This window comes from Dasypus novemcinctus, chromosome 3 (assembly GCF_030445035.2).
Source record: "Dasypus novemcinctus isolate mDasNov1 chromosome 3, mDasNov1.1.hap2, whole genome shotgun sequence".
Classification (NCBI taxonomy): Eukaryota; Metazoa; Chordata; class Mammalia; order Cingulata; family Dasypodidae; genus Dasypus; species Dasypus novemcinctus.
The window spans coordinates 130,645,273-130,668,125 of record NC_080675.1 but is presented as its reverse complement, the minus strand read 5'-3'; the positions used below and the strand labels follow the sequence as shown (position 1 = coordinate 130,668,125).

The 22,853-nt window shown below is 38.0% G+C and overlaps 1 protein-coding gene and 1 pseudogene across 14 annotated transcripts in view; one reads left to right on the top strand and one right to left on the bottom strand.

The window, feature by feature from the left end:
- TCF12 (transcription factor 12) overlaps positions 1–22,853 on the bottom strand; it is a 422,204-nt gene that overhangs the window by 151,945 nt on the left and 247,406 nt on the right. The window lies entirely within an intron of this gene.
- Positions 4,201–22,853, top strand: part of LOC139438209 (purine nucleoside phosphorylase pseudogene) — a 37,721-nt pseudogene continuing 19,068 nt past the window's right edge.

Below are 22,853 nucleotides of genomic sequence, written 5' to 3'. Positions count from 1 at the left end.
ACATCTGCTCCCCTATCTGCTTTAACTTAACACATTAAATAGTAAGATTTAGCAACAGGTCTACCAACAATGGTAATTTCAAAGCATCAATGATTTTTAAGATATCTATAGCAAATTAACGCAATATGAAAAGATCTATGATTTCTATTAGTGACAAAACTACTAGTACTGTGTTTTGTTGCCCTTATTCTAAATAGAAGGGCATGCTAAATTTTATTTAGTGACTGGTAACAATAAAGGTGACATTTTGTTCCCATCCAAGTTCTGATTTTCCTTCTGATATCTGGAGAGGTCTCTTGACCCTAAGTTAAGAACCCCTCCTCTACTAGAAGAACAGCATATTACTGAAAAATATACATATATATGCATATCAAGCTAACAGACACAAATAAAGCGTCCTGTGGGCAAAAGCATTGTTAAGACATGCTTATAATTTTAAGGAACTACTGCCTTTAAACACAACTCCTGCCCCGTATAGTGGGCAGGACAAAATTGGGAGAAGTCATTAACTTTTTAAAAAAATTCCATAAAGTTTAAAAAAAAAAAAAAAAAAAAAAAGCCTGGGTGTAAGACTTATCTGGTTTACATTAACTAGAAGCAGCATTTTCTGACCCCAAATTGAGAACTGCTCAAGAAATGATAAATGATATTGACTAATTAGACAGTGTTTAAAACAAATGTTCAGGAAACACCAAATTCTTTAAGTTCAAGAAATTATTTTATATAGTTGTTTAAGATGCATAAACTATTAGAGGCAACAGTAACCCTGACACATATTCTCAGAATTTTAAAAAAAGTCTTTTTCCCTATGACTATAATGCAAGTTACAGCCTTCAACTGCTTACTTAAGCTCTAAAAAATGCAAATGAGGCAAACATCAGCCTAAAAAGAACCCTGTTCAAAAGATAAATCTGCCTCAATTGTTTTGGCATAGAATACAGTCAGCAGACAAATTAAGGCTGTAGTGGGCAGCTTTTTGTAAGTAAGGTAAATCTAGTTATAGATTGTTACCAAAAACAACAACAACAACAAAAAAAACCCAAAATTAAATTTAAAGGGTACTACAACCCACGCCTGAGAACGGTGTGCAGTTTCACTATAGCTTCAAAGTGTGAATTTAGACTAGAGCAGCGATTTATAGTCAGGTCAGGTATCTTAAGGTCCAAATCTAAAACATATTGTGGGTGGTTCTAGAGGAGGGCACAGAGGAGGATCTGGGGCTTGGGCCATTCTCTAAGGTTGCCTCAACAGAGAAGTGACCCCTATTCTCACTTGAATATGTGTCTAAATATATAAAACAAACCAGAATGGCAAAGAAAAATAAATATAGAAAAATAAAAAAGAGAAACTGAAATTTTCTCACCCCACCAAACACATCTGAATTTTATATACTTCCATTAAGTGCAGTCTTAACATGACATGGGACTTTTTGAATTTTGAAAATAATTTATTGAAGTATATCATTCATACATGAACATATATAAACAATAAATGCATAGTAAAAGCTGTGAACTTACAAAATAAACATGCATAATGTCATACTGGGCACCCATACATCACTCCACCAAAAATATCTTTCATTGTTGTGAAACATTTGTAACAAATTATGAAAAAGCATTGTCCATTACTACTAATTATAGTCCATATCTTACAGTCGGTTATTTTTTCCCTAACCCACCCTATTTTTTGTTGTTGTTCATAAACCATAAAATTTAATATATACAATCAATGGCATTTGGTATAATCACAGAGTTGGGTGTGCATCACTTCAAACAATATTAGATAAATTTCATTACTACAAAAAAGAAAAAGACAATCATACCTATAGGTTAGTGCCACTTAATTACAAATCCTCTGATGTGCTTTCACCATTTTTATTCATTTCTAAACAACTTTTTACCAATTCTGCACAGATTAAACTTCAGCTTTCCAATCTCTAAGCATATTCTATTCTCTGGTGACTTATATTCTAGATGTTAACTCCTTAAGTTTGCTCCTTATATTTAGTTCATAATAGCACAAGCATACAATATTTGTCCTTTAGTGCCTGGCTTGCTTCAGTCAGCATAAGGTCCTCCCTGTTCATCCATGATGTCATATGCTTTATGACTTCATTTCTTCTTACAGCTGCATAATATTCCATCATATGTATATACCACAGTTTGTTTATCCATTCTTCAATTGATGGACACCTGGGTTGTTTCAATCTTCTGGCAACTGTGAATAATGTTGCTATGAACATCGGTATGCAGATGTCTGTCAATCTTAATGAATGCACTGCTCTCAGTTGTTCTAGGTATATACCTAGCAGTGTTCTTGCCATGGTATATACACTGTAGATCCATATCTAACTTCCTTAGGAACCGCCAAACAGACGTCCACAGTAGCTGTGCCATTCTACATGCCCACAAATGGTGAATAATTATTCCTATCTCTCTACATCCCTCTAGCACTTGTAGTTCTGTTTTTTTAGTAATGGCCGTTCTAGTAGGCATGAAATGATATTTCATTATAGCTTTGATTTGCATTTCCCTAACAGTCAGATATGGTGAACATTTTTTCAAGTGTTTTTTTTTTTTTGCCAATTTTTTAACAGAGTCATTTGCATTTTTATTGTTGAGTTGTAGGATCGCTTTTTATATCATGGCTATTAGTTAGACCTTTGTTGGATATGTGATTTCCAAATATTTTATACCGCTGAGTAACCTGCCTTTTTACCCCATTTACAAAGTCCTTTGAGGTGAAGAAGTGTTTAATTTTGAGGAGATCTTATTTATCTATCTTTTCCTGCATGTGCTTTGGGTTTACATAAGGTTTAAAATACTCCCAGTTACTAAAAGATCTGGTAGATGTTCTACAATATCTTCTAAGAGTTCTGTGGTCCTGACTTTTATGTTTAGGTCTTTGGTCCATTCTGACCTGATTCTTGTATAGAGAGCAAGATAGAACCCTGTGCTCTTTCATGCATTTGTGGTCCTGACTTTTATGTTTAGGTCTTTGGTCCATTCTGAGCTGATTCTTGTATAGAGAGCAAGATAGAACCCTGTGCTCTTTCATGCATTTGTTTTTGAATATCCAGTTCTCCCAGCTCCATTTGTTGAAGAGACTGTTCTGTCCCATAAAAGTGGACTACTTTAGTAGTTTTATCAAAAATCAGCTGACCTCAAAGAACTTTTTCAAAAGGGTGAAAAGGCAGCCAGCACAATGGGAGAAAATATTTGGTAATCACATATCTGGTAAGGGTTTAATATCCATGATACTGGGAAGCAGACTTGGTCCAATGGATAGGGGGTCTGCCTACCACATGGGAGGTCCGCAGTTCAAACCCCAGGTCTCCTTGACCTGCGTGGAGCTGGTCCATGCGCAGTGCTGGTGCGTGCAAGGAGGGCCATGCCACGCAGGGGTGTCCCCCGTGTAGGGGAGCCCCATGTGCAAGGAGTGCGCCTGGTAAGGACAGCAGCACAGCGAGAAAGAAAGTGCAGCCTGGCCAAGAAAGGCAACGCATACCCGGAGAGCTGACACAACAAGATGACACAACAAAAAGAAACACAGATTCCCAGTGCCGCTGATAAGGATAGAAGCAGTCACAGAAGAACACACAGTGAATGGACAGAGAGCAGACAAGTGGGGCGGGGGAAGGGGAGAGAAATAAATAAGTAAATAAATCTGTTTAAAAATAAAAATTCATGATACTAAGTTGAATGATAAAGAAATCATATAACTCAATAAAAACACAAAGTATCTGATTAAAAAATGGGCAAAAGACTTGAAAAGGTAACTGTCCAAAAACGAAACATATGAAAAAATATTCAACATCACTAGCAATTAGGGAAATGCAAATCAAAATTACAATGACATAACATTTCACACCTATTAGACTGTCTGCTATTAAAAAGTCAGAAAATTGTAAAGGTTGGAGAGGATGTGGAGAGATAGGAACACTGTTGGTGGGAATGTAGATTAATATAGCCACTGTAGAGAACTGTTTGGCAGTTCCTAAGGAAGTTGAATATGGACTTGCCATGGTACCTGGCAATACCATAGCTAGGTATATACCCAGAAGAACTGAGAGGAGTGACACGAATAGATATCTGCATACCAGTGTTCACAGCAGTGTTATTCCCTATAGTCAAAAGTTGGAAACAACCCAGATATCCATCAACAGATGAATGGATAAACAAATTATGGAGTATACACACAATGGACTATTATGCAGTGGTAAGAAGAAATGAAGTCATGAAACATATGACAACAAGGATGAACATGGAGGATATCATGTTGCATGAAGTAAGCCAGAAAAAAAGGACAAATACGGTAAGATTGCCCTATTATGAACTAAATAAATTATGTGAAATATAAAAATATAAAATATTAATATGGGTAGAATTTCATATATGAGACTGTTTTTCTTTGAAGCTGAACAAATATTAAGTCAATAAATAGTGTAAAATGTTAGTATCAGACACAAAAAAACAAACAACCCAAAAACATTATACTAAGTGAAGGAGACTAGAAACAGAGTAGTACATATTGTATGATTCCATTGAAAATGTAAATATAGATCAATCTATAAAGATGAAAGTAGATTAGTGGTTATGTAGGTCTGAGGAAGGAATGCTAAGGGGTCTGGAGTCTTTCTTTTGGGAGTAATCAAATTGTTCTAAAATCTTTGAGATGATGAATGTACAAGATTGTGATTATATTAAAGCCACTGATTATACACTTTGGATAGAATAGCCAGAAACAGCAGCTATGTACAATGGGGGAAGGATAGAGGGATTGAGGGGTAAGGAATTTTCTTGTTTGCTTGTCTGTTTTATGTTTATTATTATTACTGAAATAATGAAAATACTCTAATAATGATTGAAGTGATGAATACACAACTATGTGATTATAGGAAATACAACTGATTGTACCCTCTAGATGAACTGTATGTTTATTAATATGTATTAATAAAATTCATGTTAAAAAAAATCAATTGATCGTAGAGGTAAGGATCTATTTTTGAACTCTCAATTTGAGTCCATTGATAAATTGTTTGCACCACTGTAGCTTTATTATACACATCAGGTCGGGAATTGTGAGTCCTCCAACATCACTCTGGTCCTGGCCTTGTTTTGTTGGAAAATTTTTGATGACTGATTCAATCTCGATAAATACGATTGGTTTGTTGAGTTTGTGTATTTCTTGTAGAATATAGATTGTCTATGCATTTCTAGGAATTTGCACATTTCATCTAGAATGTCTAATTTATTGGCATACAGTTTCTCATAATATCCTCTTATGATCCTCTTTATTTCTGTGGAATCAGTACAAACGCCCTCCCCCCCCTTATTCCTGATTTTATTTATTTCATCATCTTTTTTTCACTGTTAGTCTTGCAAAGGGTTTCTTGATTTTATTGATCTTCTCAAACAGCCAGCTTTTGGTTTTGTTGATTTTCCTTATTGTTTTTCTGTTCTCAATCTCATTTATTTTTTTCTAATCTTTCTTTCTTTCTGCTTGCTTTGGGATTGGTTTGCTATTCTTTTCCAAGTTTGCCCAGTTTTTGGTTAGGTCTTTGATTTTAGCTCTCTCTTCTTTTTTAATAGGGGCGTTAAGGGGACAGGGACTTTGCCCAGTGGTCAGCTTCTACCACATGGGAGGTCTGCGGTTCAAACCCTGGGCCTCCTTGACCCGTGTGGAGCTGGCCCATGCGCAGTGCTGATGCACGCAAGGAGTGCCCTGCCATGCAGGGGTGTCCCCCGCATAGGGGAGCCCCACGCGCAAGGAGTGCACCCCGTAAGGAGAGCCGCCCAGCATGAAAGAAAGTGCAGCCTGCCTAAGAATGGCTCTGCCCACATGGAGAGCTGACACAACAAGATGACGCAACAAAAGAGACAGATTCCCGTGCTGCTGACGACAACAGAGGCGGACAAAGAAGAACGCAGCAAATAGACACAAAACAGACAACCAGGCGGGGAGAAGGGGAGAGAAATAAAAATAAATAAATCTTTAAAAAAAAATAGGGGCATTAAGGGCTGTCAATTTCCCTCTCAGCACTGACTTCGCTGTATCCCAAGTTTTTTTTAGGTACCAGGGTTTTGGACTCAACCAGGGACCTTGTATGTGGGAAGCCAGCACTCAGCCCCTGACTCACATTGGCTCCTCTGAGTTGGTTTTTAAATTTTTCTTGATTTTCCTTTCTTTCTTTCTTTTTTTTTTTTTGGAGGCACCAGGAGCCAAACATATAACCTCTTATGTGGGAAGCAGGCACTCAACCACTTGAGCCACATCTGCTCCCTGCCTCCCATAAATTTTGGTAAGCTGTGTTCTTGTTTTCATTTGCCTTGAGAATCCACTAATTTCTCTTGCAATTTATTCTTTGATCCACTGATTGTTAAGGAGCATGTTGTTTAGCCTCCATGTATTTTTAAAAATTCCCCTTTCCCGCATATAATTGATTTCCAGCTTCATTCCATTATGATCAGAAAAGGTACTTTGTATAATTTCAATTTTAAATTCACAGAGAGTTGTGTTGTGGCCCAACATGTAGCCTATCCTGGAGAAAGATCCAGGAGCATTTGAAAGGAATGTATAACCTGCTGCTTTGGGGTGCAATGTTCTATATATGTTTGTCAGGTCCAGCTTGTTTATCACACTGTTCAAGTTCTCTGTTTCCTGGTTGATCTTCTGTCTAGTCGATCTATCTATTGATGTGAGTGGTGTGTTGAGGTCTCCAACTATTATTGTAGAGACATTTATTTCTCCTTTCAGTTTTGCCAGAGTTTACCTTATGTATTTGGGGCACCCTGGTTAGGTCCATAGATATTTGGACTGTTACTTCTTCCTGGTGGAGAGTCCCTTTTATTAATATAGAATTGTCTTTTGTGTTTATCTGCTCTCTTCTGGTTACTATTCGCATGAAACATCTTTTTCCAACTGTGGCAGTTTGATATTATTAATGAATTCCAGAAAGAAATATTATGTTTGTAAATGGTCTTCTCCTCTGGGTGTGATATCCTTTGATTGTATTAAATTCAGAGGTTTCACTTTTATTTGATTAAATTATAATTAGGGCTTTGATTCAGACAAGACAACAGAATGTTGAGTCCCCGCCCACTTGCTGTATCACACAGAAAAAGACACAGCAGAGAAGAGAATGTGGAGTTTTGACACTGGAGTCCTAGGGATAGTTGAGTGGTTCCCCTGATAGTTTACAGCTGGAGGGAGAAGAGCAGCTGAGCTTGGAAAGAGACAAGCCCAGGGTGAGAAATGAGCCTTATACCAGCCTACAGATGAGATCTGAAGAAGCTGGGACCATGGAGCCTTCAGAGGATGAGGAAGACTGAACCCTTGCAGAAACTGGCAGCAGTCTTCCTCCAACATGTGGCGAGACTTTGATGAGTTAAGTAACTTACTCTTTATGGTCTTGTGACTGTAAGCTTCTACCCCAAATAAATACTCTTTATGAAAGCCATCAGACTTCTATTACTTTGCATCAGTACCCCTTTTGGCTGCCTAATAAACCAACTTTTCACTTTCAGTCTATTTGCATCCTACTGAACATCTCTTTTATGTGATATTTCAATTCTCTCTTGCTACTTTCAGAATTTTCTTTAACTTTGACATTTGGTATTCTGAACATTATGTGTCTTGGGTAGGTCTATTTGGATTTATTCTAATTGGAATATGCTGTGCTTCCTGGACACATATATTCATGTCTTTCATGAGTTGGGAAATTTTCAGCCATTATTTCCCCAAGTATTCTTTTTGCCCCTTTTCCCTTCTCTACTTCTGGAACTTCCATAACATGTATGTGGGTGCTCTTTATGTTATCATTCAACTCTCTGAACCCCTGATCAATTTTTTCCATTCTTTTCTCCCTGTTCTTCTCTTTTCAATTTCAGTTGTTCTTTCCTCTTTGTCACTGATTCTTTCATCCATGATTTTAGATCTGCTGCTGTGTGCCTCTATTGTGTTTTTAATCTCACATATTGTGTCTTTTTGTTCCCATAATATTTTTCTATCCAAGGTTTCAAATTTTTCTTTGTGTTCACCAGTGTCTTCTTAATGTCTTATTTCTTTAGCCATGTAGTCCTTCAACTCCATGATTTGATTGAGGAGATTTGTATGAACCTCACTGATTAGTTGTTTCAAGTCCTGTGTCTTGTCTGGAGCTTTGACTTGTTCCTTTGTTTGAGTCATATCTCCCTTTTTCTTAGTATGGAGTGTAATTTTTTGCTGATGTCTAGGCATCTGATAATGACACTGAGTTACTCTGCTCAGTTTCTCTTTCTTGCCTAGGAATTTACTGTTAAGTAGCTCTGTGCTACCACTGTCTTTGACTCTTTGCTCAACTTGTTCTAGATATTTAGATGCCACTATTTAACTGCTCAAACCAGGACTAAGGACCCAGTAATGGGGTACAGGTCAGTTTCCAAGGACCTTGGAGAGGTGGGCAATAAACGCACCTGATTGTTTCTTTATTATTTTTCCCTTTTCATGCACCTTTCTGGTCTGCCAGCAGATGGCGGTCTTTGGCAAAAAGCTCAGCTCATACCCCAGGAGCTAGGGATTAATCATTAATACATTCAGAGTAACTTTGAGGTGTATGGTACAGAAGCAATGTCCTCAGGGCTGGCCAAGCCTCACAAGCAAACTTTCTCAGAAGCTGTTTTCCTCCCTTGGTCAACTGCACCTTGCCTCATCAGCAACAGCCCAGGGCAGTAAGAACGGTATCTGAGAAGGCAACTTATCTTTAGCTCCCTGTCTGCTCTCAATGTAAACAATGTCACAGCCCTGCCTAGCCTAGAAGTGTGCAAGCCCTCCAATTCAGCTGACCAATTTCACTGATCAAAATCTCAATTTACTATAGGCTGTGTCCTTCCCTCTCCCTCTTTTTTGGGGAGAAGGACCCCTGCAACCCTATAGTCCACAGACACTGCAGTCCACAGACTACTGTTTGCTCTGAGAGTGGGGTAATAGGTGCCAGTTGCTGTTGCAGCTCTACTTATAGGATTTTTCCAACCGGCTGAGACTGCTTTCCTTCGCCCCTCTTTTCTGGGTATTATCTTGCATTCCCTTGGTGTTCTGAGCCCCAGAGAAGCCCTCCAGACAGTCTCTGCCTGTCCTCTAGCTATTTTTTCTCAAGACATGGGCTTTTAAAGAACAGTTATGCTACTCTGTGGGCACAAATAAGAACTTTTTTTCTTTTTTACTTGAACCCCTATTGAACCAAATCATATTATCTTGCACCTACATATGTGACTCTTCTAAACCTAAATGCAAGATTTCATTTCCTAAAAAACTTTCCTTTAAAATTTCATCTGGAAAAGCGGACTTGGCCCAATGGATAGGGCGCCCACCTACCACATGGGAGGTACGCAGTTCAAACTCGGGGCTTCCTTGACCCATGTGGAGCTGGCCCATGAGCAGTGCTGATGCTCGCAAGGAGTGCCCTGCCACGCAGGGGTGTCCCCCACGTGGGGGAGCCCCATGTACAAGGACTCACCCTGCAAGCAGAACCGCCCAGCACGAAGGAAAGTGCAGCCTGCCCAAGAATGGCGCTGCACACACGGAGAGCTGACACAGCAAGATGATACAACAAAAGAAACACAGATTCCCAGTGCCACTGATAAGGATCTAGAAGCGGTCACAGAAGAACACACAGAGAATTGACAGAGAGCAGAAAACGGCGGGGAGGGGGGTCGTCATTAAATAAATAAAATTTCATCTTTTTTTTTTTTAGGTACTTCTTTTTTTTTTTTTTAGGTACTAGGCCTAAGGAATGAACCTGGGACCTCATATGTAAGAAGCCAGTGCTCAATCAAAGAGCCACATCAGTTCCCCTGAGTTGTTTTTTTTTTTCATTTGTTTGATTTTTTTTGTTGTTTAGTTGGTTTTTAGGAGGTACTGGGACCTCCCATGTGGGAAGCAGGCGCTTGACTGCTTAAGCCACATCTGCTCCCCTAAAATTTCATCTTTGATTCAGCACATTATCCTAAGCTATCTACATCTATTTTAAACGCATGGAAGTCCTAGAAAGGAGGAATGGGAAGAATACGACTAGAAATTTTTTTAACATTTATTTCTCTAAAGAACTGAGGGCGTGCCCAAAACCAGGATAGTGGGGGAAAAATTGTGTTGAAATGCCAGTAATCATCTTAATAGGTCATTTAAGTGGGTAGAATAAACCATCCCCAATTTTGGAAGCCCTGGTTGTAAAGAGCTTAGATTATCAGTAGGGTAAAACTAAGGTCCAATCTTGGTAATTTCTTGAAGGGAAGGTGAATACAGCACTCCCTCATTATTTCCAAGGAAATATGAATTGCCAGATTAGTCCAAATGACCTTTCCCAGGATCACAGACTATTTTTTATGGGACTTCAGAGGCCAATGAGTCCAACTTCCACCCCAAGTAGCACTACTTTGAATATGAATCATTTCCCTCAAAAAGGTCCACTGGTGATTGTTTCACGTTTTATCACCCAGATTTTAAGAATAAATGTTGAAAAGCCAAAGGTCAGGGAAACCAGATTAGCTAACAGAACTGGGATATTAGCCTAGAGGAAAGAGTTCTGGGAAATATTTGTAGAACTTTCATGCAAAGGAGTCGTCAAACTATGCTGTTTGGACCCAGTGAAGAGAATTAGGATCAAAGAACAGAAGTAAAGAGATGTGTTATTTTAGCTCATTATGAGGAAGAATTCTCAGAAAACAGAATTTCCTGCAGCACAATAAAACTATCTGTACAGAAGAATCATACAATGTTCCAGCAGTTCTTATTAATGAAGAGCTCTGTGGAAAGATTAGCTCTTTTATTTTGACTATCATATTTATTAATGCAGTAGAAAACTAATTAGGCATTTTTAGCAGCTAAATTACTACTGGTGAGTCAGAGACTACATGTTTATTGGACATTTGAATCTTTTATAGTGAAATGTCAATTCAAGTCTTTTGCCCATTTTTTCTACTGTATTGTCTGTCATTTACATATTGATTCATAGGACATCTTTACATATTTTGGATATAAGAGCTTTTACTGGATCTATATAAATATCTTCTGCCAGTTACCTTTTCACTCTCTTAATGGAATCTTTTGATGAACAGAAATTTCTCATTTTAATGTAGGACAGTTTGTCAACTTTTTCCTTTATGGTTAGCATTCATGTTTGTGTATATTGTTTAAAGAAATCTCTGCCTATTCCAAGATTACAAACATATTTTTTGTTCTTCTAAAAGGTTTACTGTTTTACCTTCCACATTTAAATCTGAATTTGATTTTTGTGTAGGTTGGGAAGGGGTCAAGAAATATTCTCCTTTTTCACAGGGATATCCAACTGAAAAAATGATCTGCACATTGAAAGCTACTGCTGTAGCTGCTGAGTAGAGAATAAACTCTAAGGGAAGAAGTGTGGAAGCTCATTCATCAGAAGACTATTGAAATAATTTAGGGGAGGCTAATAGTGGCCACTCTTAATTCTTCTAACATATTAAAGAAGGTAATATTAAATCCCCATTTTACTAATGAAGATAAATAATTTGTCCAAGGTCATATAATTAGTAAGTGGCAGAGACATCAAAAAAGCCTGGCAGCAGAATCCAACTCTCTAAGGTTCTGCTCTGGATATAACTAGAACATCATCAAGTATACCAGATTTACTACTATTCTTTTCAGTTCTCACAAAAGGCACATGATGATGTTAATATTGCTTCAAGTGCCTGTTAGAAAAATACTTTTCCCACCTCATCTTTCTGGGCCTCAGTTTCCTAATCTATTAAAATGAATAAATTGGAAAAGATCAGAGGTTGCATACTGAGAGGTGTGTTTTATGTATCCAATGCAGGGGATTTGTTTTGTCTGTATATGTTTAACCACCACCACCACAACAAAAATTAATGTAATTGCTGTGGCAGGCGTAAGAATGCACCTTGCAGATCTCCTGTTACTTTAGGGAATATAATTGACTGAGGGCTCCAGCTGCTCTGCATGGTAATCTATGGCTGCATTTGCACCAAGGCCATGCTTCCACAAAAGGCTTCAAAGGACTATGGCGGGGAGATTAAAGCAGAACTGTTCTGAGGAGACACAGCATTCCTATTTTGACCAACTGTGGCTCAAAAACTCCCCTATAGCTTATCAAAACCTTTCTTAGACTGTGCAGACCTCTTAATTCTTCTACCCCACCTCTTCTTTCCTTCTTCTAAAAGTCTTCAGATTGCTGTGATAGGGTGACAGGAATGGGCATTTGCTGACAAACTTATTTATGTGTAAGGCATTGTGATAGATGCTTTACTTATACAGCAAGTAAAACTGCTGGTTGTATTCTTTGTACTGGAAATCTTAGTGAAACCAAGGACGAAGTGATTGAAGGAAGCTGGTAACAGCCGTAAGATAGAACAGTAAAATTTCAAGGTAAGTAGATCTCACTCTACTTGCTGTAGAAACTGCCCTATAATACTCTCATGGCTGTAAATGCTGTTTCTCAACAATTAAAAATGTGAGGCAAAGGCAAAGATGAAGACATTGAAGAAGATATATCTGTTCAATATTTACTTTAGAGCAGCTAAATGAATACCTGAATTTTTTTAGCAAACTTGAAGAAGATATAATCTGTTCAATATTTACTTTAGAGCAGCTAAATGAATACCTGAAATTTTTCAGCAAACTTAAGTTTGCTAATTTCAATGAATAGATAGTACTCAGGAAATAATTGTTGATTTCATGAGTAACAGCACAAATTAGAATGAATAGTCTGTCTGAAAGCCAATATTATTTCACTATTCATTTTTGTAAGATACTGATTTACAATCATCAGTTCAAATTCACTATCTATTTTTAAAACTTTCTATATGCTATATTTTGAAATGTTAGCAGTAGACTGGTTTATCTTAAAAGACAGTTTAAACTAGAAAAAGAAATCCTGAATGTTTCAAAATAAGTTGCCAATATCAACATTATATGTTCAAAATGCAGCATTTCAAAATATAAATCACATGACCTTTTCTGGATTTAGTTTTCAGAAAACAACATGAAATCTTTACAGTGGAAAATCTAAATATATGAGCACAAATCTAAATTTGATGCCAATTTAATGAGCAGACTCCCTCCACCCCCACTTTGGGTATCTGACAACCCATTACCTAACCTTCTGGTTCATGGAGAAGCTGTTTCTCTAATTCTGTGAGTGAATACTATCAAAAGTTCCATCTGTAATTTTGCTTACACTAATCATTTGGAGATATACAAAATACTACTCTACAAAGTGGGCAAATCTGCAATGCCTTTGGGTAGATCAGAGCAGAGACCTGGGAATTCTGATTTCTGGATTAATTTTGGCTCTAGCTGCTTTCTCACTGAATGAACTGGGTAGGTTACCAGTCACTTAACATCACCAGTCTCACTCGTTCTTTTAGGAAAATCAACTCAGTAACACGTACTTCTTACAGGCCTGCACAGTTTAATTAATGTTTATAAAGTACCAGGAAATTATTGTCTAAAAGATTTTAGGGCAATGTTAACTACTATTGGGATTCTGGACCTCATTTTCGTAGCAATCTGTTCAAACTTAAAGAAAAAATTAAAAAGGATCTCAAATTAACAGATTTTTTTTTTAAAAGAAAAGAAGAGAGAGGGTTTTAACATAAATGCATGCCTATTTTCTTTACAACAGTTTGTTAAAGTATTATTGGCTAACATTTGTGTCAAGCACACTGTTGGCTACATGGAAGATTTTTTAATATCTAGTGCCAACAAGCACAGCTGCTAGACTCTATGTCCTGCTCTTGTTCACTCCATGCCAAATTACTCACACAGCTATGAATGATGAAACAGCAGCATAGGAAAATGCCAAGTGAGTGAGATTAGTGATAAACCAGAGGATCCCCAATGAGGTCAGTGATTAACAAGTTCCTGGTTGTAATCACTTTTCTAACCCAGCCTTTATTTCATCACATACTGCACTCCAACTCTGCATCAACTACCTGTGGCAGGTATCAGAACTCTAAGCACCTTCTTAATCAGTAATTCTTGCAGAATTGCTAAGTCAATAATAGTTTCTTATTACCCTTGATAATAGCACACAGTCAGACCTGTGCAATTTGAACAGGTGTTAGAAATGACTTGAGACTTTAAAACCGGAGATCAAGTAGTTCAGGATGAAAATGTTCACCAATCCAGCTATCCATGCCCCCTGCTCCCCACTCCTCCCCACAATATCAGATTCATAAAATCACATTGATGAGTTTTCTTTTCCAGCCATAAGAATGCCCAGAGGACAACATTAAAATGCAGGATTCAATATCAGGGTGAGATGGGTAGATAAAGTTAAAATTTATAAATGAATGAAAAGAGCAGATTAGGATAAATAATATAGAATTCATAAAAAAAAAAAGGCATTCATTATAGATAGCTCAAAATCTAAATTTCATTTCTACAACAGTTTAATTAACAATTGAATTTTCTAAATTGTCTTTGAAAACCTATTTACGTCTATATTGTATTGTTTTTTTTCCCCTTTTCCTCCTCTCCCCCTCCCCTGCCCTGCCGATTTTGTTGCCTGTGTCTATTTGTTGTGTGATCTTCTGCATTTATTTCTTTTTTTGTCTTCTCTTTTCGTCTTTCTCCTCTAGGATTCACTGGGATTTGAACCTGGGGGACCTCTGATGTGGACAGAGGTACCCTGACAAATGCACCACCTCAGTTCCTGGTCTTTGCTGTGCTTCACCTTGACTTTCCCCTTCGTCTCTCTTTTGTTGCATCATCATCTTGCTGTGTGGCTCACTTGCATGGGCACTGGCTTACAACACAGGCATTTGGCTCACCACATGGGCATTTGCATGGGCACTCACATGGCGCAGGCACTCAGCTTGCCATGTGGGCACTGACTTGCTGTGCAGGCACACTTTCCTCTCCTTTTTCACCAGGAGGCCCCAAGGATGGAACCTGGGTCCTCCCATATGGCAGGCAGAGGTCTTATCACTTAAGCCACATCTGCTTCCCTGTTACTTTTCTTTAGTTCAAAATTTAAGTGTGCTTTCTCACTTGATATACTTATACTTCCTCCCAACCAAATGATGCTAAATTAGAAATGAGGACATTTTAAATTTTATATCAATCCAACACATTATAGAACTAGGAACTGTCTCATCATCTTTGGCTGTATTTCAGGAGAAACACGAAAAATGTATATTCTTTTAAAATAATTAAGAAACTTCTGACTTTTAATGTTTACCCCATTGTTAAGTGAAAAAGAATATGAAATAATTTCAATGATGTTTTACAACTTTCAAGGGACTAAATAAACTGAGCCAAATCACAATCTTTTAAGATCTTAACTCTATTTACCCATACCCCTAATCCCAAAGTAAAGAAAAAGAAATGAAATCAGGTAAGCCAAATCACTGTGAAAGTAGGCTGAAGGGTGTATATGGCTATTATCAAACACACCTACTCTTTGCATTTCATTTCCTTTCTGACATTACTGTCTTTGTAGTTGTACACTTAAAATAACCTATTCCTTCTGACAAACTGACTGTTTACACACAATCCTTTTTCAAAATACTTTTCTCAAAATTTTCTTGCTTCATATGATGATAAGGAGAACATTAAGCTCACTGATATGAATTCCTACGATCTTCTCACATCTTTAGGTGTTTTGGCTGCTTAATTTAGACAGTGACCTTACCAGGCAAGGTTAGTGTCAAAGTCTGTATTTTTTGGTATCCAGGGACAAGAAGACAGATGCCACTTGTTCATAGAACACTGGCCTGGAATTCTAGACTGGTTTGTTTGCTTGCCAGGAACAGATTCTACTCCAAAGTCCTTCTATGGCATATAGCCATGTGGAGCCAGAGACACAGCATAAGTGAGCTGTGCTCTAAAACAGTAGATAATAATGATTGTTAGTTACTTCCCTTGACACCTAGAACTGGAAAAGAAGGAAAGGAACTAGTCTCACCAACTATCTGGTGAGAAGCAGGGTAATGATTGAAACAAGGATGGAAATAAGTCAGGAGGCTGGCTCTAGTCCTGTCCTTGCTGTCTATAAGATATATGACAAGGATTAGTCACTATATCAGTCTAGGTTTCAGTTTCTTTACATGGAAAATGCGGTGGGTTGAATTTGGACTGCGTGATCTCTTTCTGCTCTAATATCCCTTGAAACTGACATCATCTCATTAATGGTGCCATTAATCAGGCACCCTCTGATAGAATATAATTTGGTCACTGTGGGTAGTAAAAAGGGGACCACAAGGTGCTAAAAACATTAAGACTTCTGGAATAATGATGGGAAATTATAAAAATGAAGGAATAGGAAGCAGATGTGTGGCTCAAGCAGTTGGGCACCTGCCTACCACATTGGGGGAGGGGGTCTCAGGTTTGGATCCCAACACCTTCTAAAAAAAATGAGCAAGACAGTGAGCTAATGCAATGGGCTAGTGCAGCGAGCTCAGGCAAAAGGATGATGCAATGAGGTGAAGCAACAAGGAGACACGATGAGGAAACACAATGAGAAATAAAATAAGCAGGGCGCAGAGGTGGCTGAAGTGATTGCGCACCTCCTTTCCAAATGGGAAGTCCTGGGTTTGGTTCCCAGTGCCTCCTAAAATGAAGATGATCAGACACAGAAAACATACAATGAATAGCCACAGAGAGCAGACAGCAAGTGCAAACAATGAGGGGGGTTAGAAATAAGTAATATAAATCTTTTTAAAAAATGAAGGTATAAGTAGGTCATACATTTAACATATTGAGATTTTTTTTTTAACTGTAAATGTGATTTGTTGAATATGGTTAAGCTGAAATCAACAGAATTACTAAGACTTAATTCTACCTAGATTAAGAAAATGTTCATAACATTTCTCCTTGGGGTCTCAATGCCCTCCACCTACATAATGTAGAAAAGGCAGCACAAACTCTATGCCACAGAAAAGAGAATGATATAGAGAAATCAAAAAGAAATGATTCAATCTTGTTGAAACAGATGGAGAAGGCCCAAAAGAGAGCTTTAAGTCCACTTTACAGTTTGCGAAGATTTAAATAATGTTCTTGCTACATGTTAGGTACTCTGAAGGTAAAATATAAGACATTCAATTTTCCAGCGGCCTCCTGTCTTGTAATTTGCTGCCATCCCATCTTTGCAGTTTGAATATGGGGAAAAGCTAGTCTCATATTCTCCATAGGTTATAACCCAAAGTTCATTTATGAGTCAGACATAACTAAAAAAAATTTCTTTCTGCAACAACTCATTATAAATGGTTACAGAAGTCAATTTAATTTACAGTATGTCTGTGAAGAATATTTGTTGAACGGAGGAATAGAGGAGAAAAAGAAAGAAGGGGAATAAATATATTGCCATAATAAATTGGAGAGGAGGCACAGGGTAGTGGTTATGAATATGGACTATACAAATAAGACTCACTGGGTTTAAATTCCTGCTCTGTTGCTTACTAGTACTATTTCCTAATTTCTCTGTTCCTCAATTTCCTTGACTCTGAAATATGGATAATAATAGTTCCTACCTCAATTTTTTTGTGAGGATAAAATATTTCCAGATATGAAGTACTTAAAAAATAGTGACAAGCACAAGGTAAAGGAAAAATGTTATTTCTTTTTTTTGATCGTTGTTTGCACTTGTCACCTGCTTGTTGTTGGTTTGTCTTATTTAAGAAGCACTGAAGGGAAGCGGATATGGCTCAAGTGATTGGGCTCCCATCTACCATATGGGAAGTCCAGGGTTTGATTCCTAGGGCCTCCTGGTAAAGGCAACCCGGCCTGAGCCGAGAGCTGGCCCATGCAGAATGCCAGCCTGCATGGTGAGCTGGCCTGAGCAGAGAGCTGGCACAGCAAGATGATGCAATAAAGAGACACAGAGGAGAGACAATAAGAGATGCAGCAGACCAGGTAGCTGAGGTGCTCCAAGAGATTGAGCACCTCTCTCTCTCTCCAGAAGGTTCCAAGATGGGTTTCCAGTGCTGGCTAGAGAGACAACAAGCAGACACAGAAAAATGCATAGCAAATGGACACAGAAAGCAGACAACAGGGGGTGGGGGTAAAAGCAATCAATCTTAAAAAAAAAAAAAAAAAAGGAACTGGGAACTGAGCCCAGGACCTCCCAAGTGGGAGGTGGGTGATCAACTGCTCGAGTCACATCCGCTCTGTTATTATTTTTCAATGAAATCGCTAGAAAACCTGTGTGTGTTTGTGTGTTTGTGTGTGTGTGTGTGTATCTTATATTAAATATAAGACAGTTATAAATCACGAAAAGTCTTAATTTCTTAGAGGAAAAAAGTAAGAGATTTTAGGAAAAGAATTTAAAGGGAAATTTAGATACTTTAAAAGGATTTAAAGTTCTTTATACCTAATTTCTTTACAACCTTATGGTTTCTTCCTGTAGCATTAATGAACGGGTATATCTCTAGACGGTTCATATTTTAGTCACAAAAATTAAGTTTCTCTTCACAACTGTAATACAAAGAAGGAAAGATTTACCAAAGAAAGAATGCAAGACCTGGAAAAAATGGAAGAGGGATTAGAAGAGAAATGAAGGCATAAAAGAAAGACAAGCTAAAGCAGAGGTTCTTAACCTTTTCTGTTTCACTGACCCCTTTGCCAGTCAGGTGACAACCACAGACTCCTTCTCCAAATGTAGTGGGAGATAGTTTTATGACACTCAACTTTGGCATATCTTTAAATTAAATTTTAGTATTATTCAAAATTACATTTTATAACTTTCCCATAATTTCAATATCTGATAATCTAACATGGTTCAACATCTTCTATTCAAATGGTCATTTTCGGCAAACATTTACAAATTTGAGTTTCCCAGGACATCATAAAACCATCTCCGCCAGCTTTACCTTTTTGTAAGCAGTTATCCACTGCACTAAGAACACATGCTACATCAAAATGAAAATCTTACTAAGTCCACAATAAACATTATTTAATAAATGTATCATACCCACAGCAACATGTCCCACAAGAATGTCTTTAAATGCAGAATAAAATTATAAGGAAATCAGTCATGTATACTGAAATAATTACTAAAATAAAAACATATGAGATAACACTATATATATATATGCTTCTTTCTTAACACATTAAACAATAATCCACATCAAAAATATAAGTTAAAGTTAAATTTTATTTTTTAAAGAAATGTCAATGTGCAGACTGTTATTGTTTATTTTGAATAAGAACATTAAACTGTGGTGTAGTATTTGACAAGGTAACATGCATATAATGTTGAACATCTAATTAAGCTGATTTTATTCAATTCAAGTTCATAGACCCCCTGAAATCTTTCCATGGACCCCTAGTTAAGAAGCCCTGGTATAAAGTGAATTTTAATAGAGTTGCAGATCTTGTAACATAGAGTAAGCAGACAGGCATAGATGTATCCTTAATCTGTTTCCCAGAAGAGTATTCGGTCTGATGGTTCCAAGTTCAGGATAGCTTGGATGTTGTCTGGAGCTCATGGGGGAAGGAGGGATGGACCACACACAGGTAAAAAGGAGGAGGACAAGTGTTAGCAGTATGTAAGAAGACGTTATTAATGAGATGTTTATAACTAGGGAAGAACCCATTCTTAAAAATATGTGCAGAAACCACTGGAAAATAGAGAATGAAAAAAACAAACACTGTTTTCTTTTTCAGGCTTTTCTCGTTGTGATTCATTTTGACCATTTGCATTTATTGTTATTATTGATTGCCTGGATTTAAAGAGAACATTTTGTTAGAAATTTTCTTTTTGTCTCCTCTGTTTTTTGTTCCTTTTCTATTTTTTTCCTTCTTTTCCCTGGCTTTGCACTGAGAACACCATTTATCTACAGTGTTGGTTCAGCAGTTACAATGCCTTTTAAGAAGGTACCAGGATTGAACCCAGCACCTTGTACATGGAAAGCCAGTGCTCAACCATGAGCTACATCTGCTCCCCAAAGATCATTTGCTTTTGTTCGTTGTTTTGTTTCAGAAGGTATCAGGGATTGAACCCAGGACCTTGTATGTGGGAAGCAGGCACTCCAACCACTGCACTACACCCAATCACCTCAACCTCCTTTTTAAAAATAGTGGTTGCCCTAAGGTTTACAATATATATCTTTAATTTACCAGAGACTACCTTTAAATAATAATGTAATAGTATAAGAATTTTATAACAGTATACTTCCAAATTCCCCTTTCTTCTTTTTGGGCTACTGTTCTTATATATTTTATAAACCACACAATATAGGGTTACTTAGTTTGCTTTAGACATTCAGGTATCTTGTAATATGAGTAAAAACAAGGAAACACATCTTTCATAATTTCATTTTTACTATTTCTGGCATTATCATTTTCCTTGTGTAGCAAGAGTTGGTACACCATAGCTCAGGAGCCAAATCTGGCCTTCTGCCTGTTTTGTAAACCAAGTTTTACTGGAACACTGTCACACCCATTTGTTTACATATTGTCTATGGCAGGTTTTTTTTTGTTTTTTGTTTTGTTTTTAAAGATTTATTTTTTTATTTATTTAATTCCCCTCCCCTCTCCCGGCTGTCTGTTCTCTGTGACTATTTGCTGCGTCTTGTTTCTTTGTCCGCTTCTGTTGTCCTCAGCGGCAGGGGAAGTGTGGGCGGCGCCATTCCTGGGCAGGCTGCACTTTCCTTCGCGCTGGGCGGCTCTCCTTACGGGTGCACTCCTTGCACGTGGGGCTCCCCTACGTGGGGGACACCCCTGTGTGGCGCGGCACTCCTTGCGCGCATCAGCACTGCGCATGGGGTCTATGGCAGTTTTTGTGCTACAGTGGCAGAGCTGAGTAGTTGTAAAAGAGAACATCTGGCCCACAGAGCCTAAAATGTATAATATCTGGTCTTTTACAAAAGTTTGCTAGACCTCAGTATAGTCTACATTTCTGTTATTAACTTTCCTCTGCTTCAAGAACTTCCTTTAACAGTTTCCGTAGCACAAATCTGCAAGAAATGGTCTCTCAAAAGCTTTTGCGCACCTGAAAAGTCTTTTCCCTCATTTCTGAAATATGTATGTTTCTTGTTATTTGAGTGGAATCAATGTTTTTTACATCCTAAGTAGAAGCTGGAAGTCCTATGATCTTCTTTGTGGAAAGTTTCTGCAAATTCTCTACTCTATTTTGCAGTGTATTATCTGCTATTAAACTCATCCAGTGTATTTTTCATTGCAGATACTGTATTTTTATCTGTAGAAATTATATATAAATATGTATTATCTTCCATTTCCCCATTACTATACTCATGCTTGCCTCTACCTTCTTAACGTACAGAATATATTTATAAACTCTTTAAACTATTTAAACTTTTTAAATATCCTTGTATATTAATCCCATCATGGCTCTCATTTCTGGATTTATTGTTTCTACAGATTCATTGTTTCTATTATTCTCCTGATTATGAAGTATATTCTCCTACTTACTTTCAAGACTAGTAATTTTTTATTTGATGTGAAACATGTTTTTACATTTGTGAAAAAAGATTTACTTACTGCCCTTCTCTGCCTGTCCCCCGCCCCCTTGTTTGCACTCACTGTCTACTCTCTGTGTCTGTTCATTATGTGCTTGTCTTCCTTTTTTTTTTAGGAGGAACCAGTAGCTGAACATGGGACCTCCCATGTGGGAGGGTGGTACCCAATAGGCTTGAGCTACCTCTGTTCCCTATTTGTTATGTCTCTCACTGTGCGTTTCCCTTTTATCTCTTCATTGCATCAGCTTGCCAAGCCCGCCTGTTATGTCAGCTTGCTGTCTTGCTCATCTTCTTTAGGAGGTACTGGGAACTGAACCTGGGACCTCCCATATGGTAAGTGCGCACTCAACTGCTTAAGCCACCATCTACTTCCCATGTTTTTACATTTTTGAGTGCTGGCTTTTACTGTATTCCTTTATAATAGAGTGTAGGGCTTTTTTCAGGTAGGCAGTTAATTTACTTGGAATCAGTTTGATACTTTTGCAGGCTTGCTTTTAAGTTTTGTTAGTAATCTAGTCCCCAAAATGCAATGCCCTTCAAAGGAGACGCTATATAATGCCTTGTTTATTATGAGATCTTTCCACTTTGGTTCGCTGAAGGAAGACCTTTTCTCAGTTTTGTGTGCGTTCCAGGAAGGATTCAGCCTATTCCTTCAGGTGATCCTTTTTTTTTCTTTTTTAAGATTTATTTATTTCTCTCCCCTTCTCTCCACACCCCGATTGTCTGTTTTCTGTGTCTATTTGCTGCATCTTCTTTGTCCACTTCTGTTGTTGTCAGTGGCAAGGGAATCTGTGTTTCCTTTTGTTGCGTCATCTTGCTGCATCAGTTCTCCACGTGTGCAGCACCATTCCTGGGCAGGCTACATTTTCTTTCATGCTGGGTGGCTCTCCTTATGGGGCACACTCCTTGCGCAGGAAACACCCCTGCGTGGCAGGGCACTCCTTGATCGTATCAGCACTGCACATGGGCCAGCTCCACACGGGTCAAGGAGGCCCGGGGTTTGAACCGCAGACCTCCCATGTGGTAGATGGACGCCCTAACCACTGGGCCAAGTCCACAGCCCAGGTTAATTCTTTTGATGCTTTCAAGTTAAGTTTTCTCTCATGTATGTGTCTCTTAAGTAATCTCTCTGTACTTGGTCCAAGATTTGAAAAGAAACACATTGTAGACCTCTTGAGCTCTCTATACCTCTTTTACTGCCCTGCAAATTTTAGCCACCTTAGCTTCTCTGAATTCTGATCTATGTCTCCTCAACTCAGTAAGATTACTGGCTCCATTTGATTTCCTACTCCCTTTGCTGGGACTTGGAATCTTTCTTTGGGCAATAACCTGGAGCAACTGTGGGGCTCAACTTGTTTTTTCTCTTCTCTAGGGACTCCCTATTTGTCCAGTCCCTGAAAA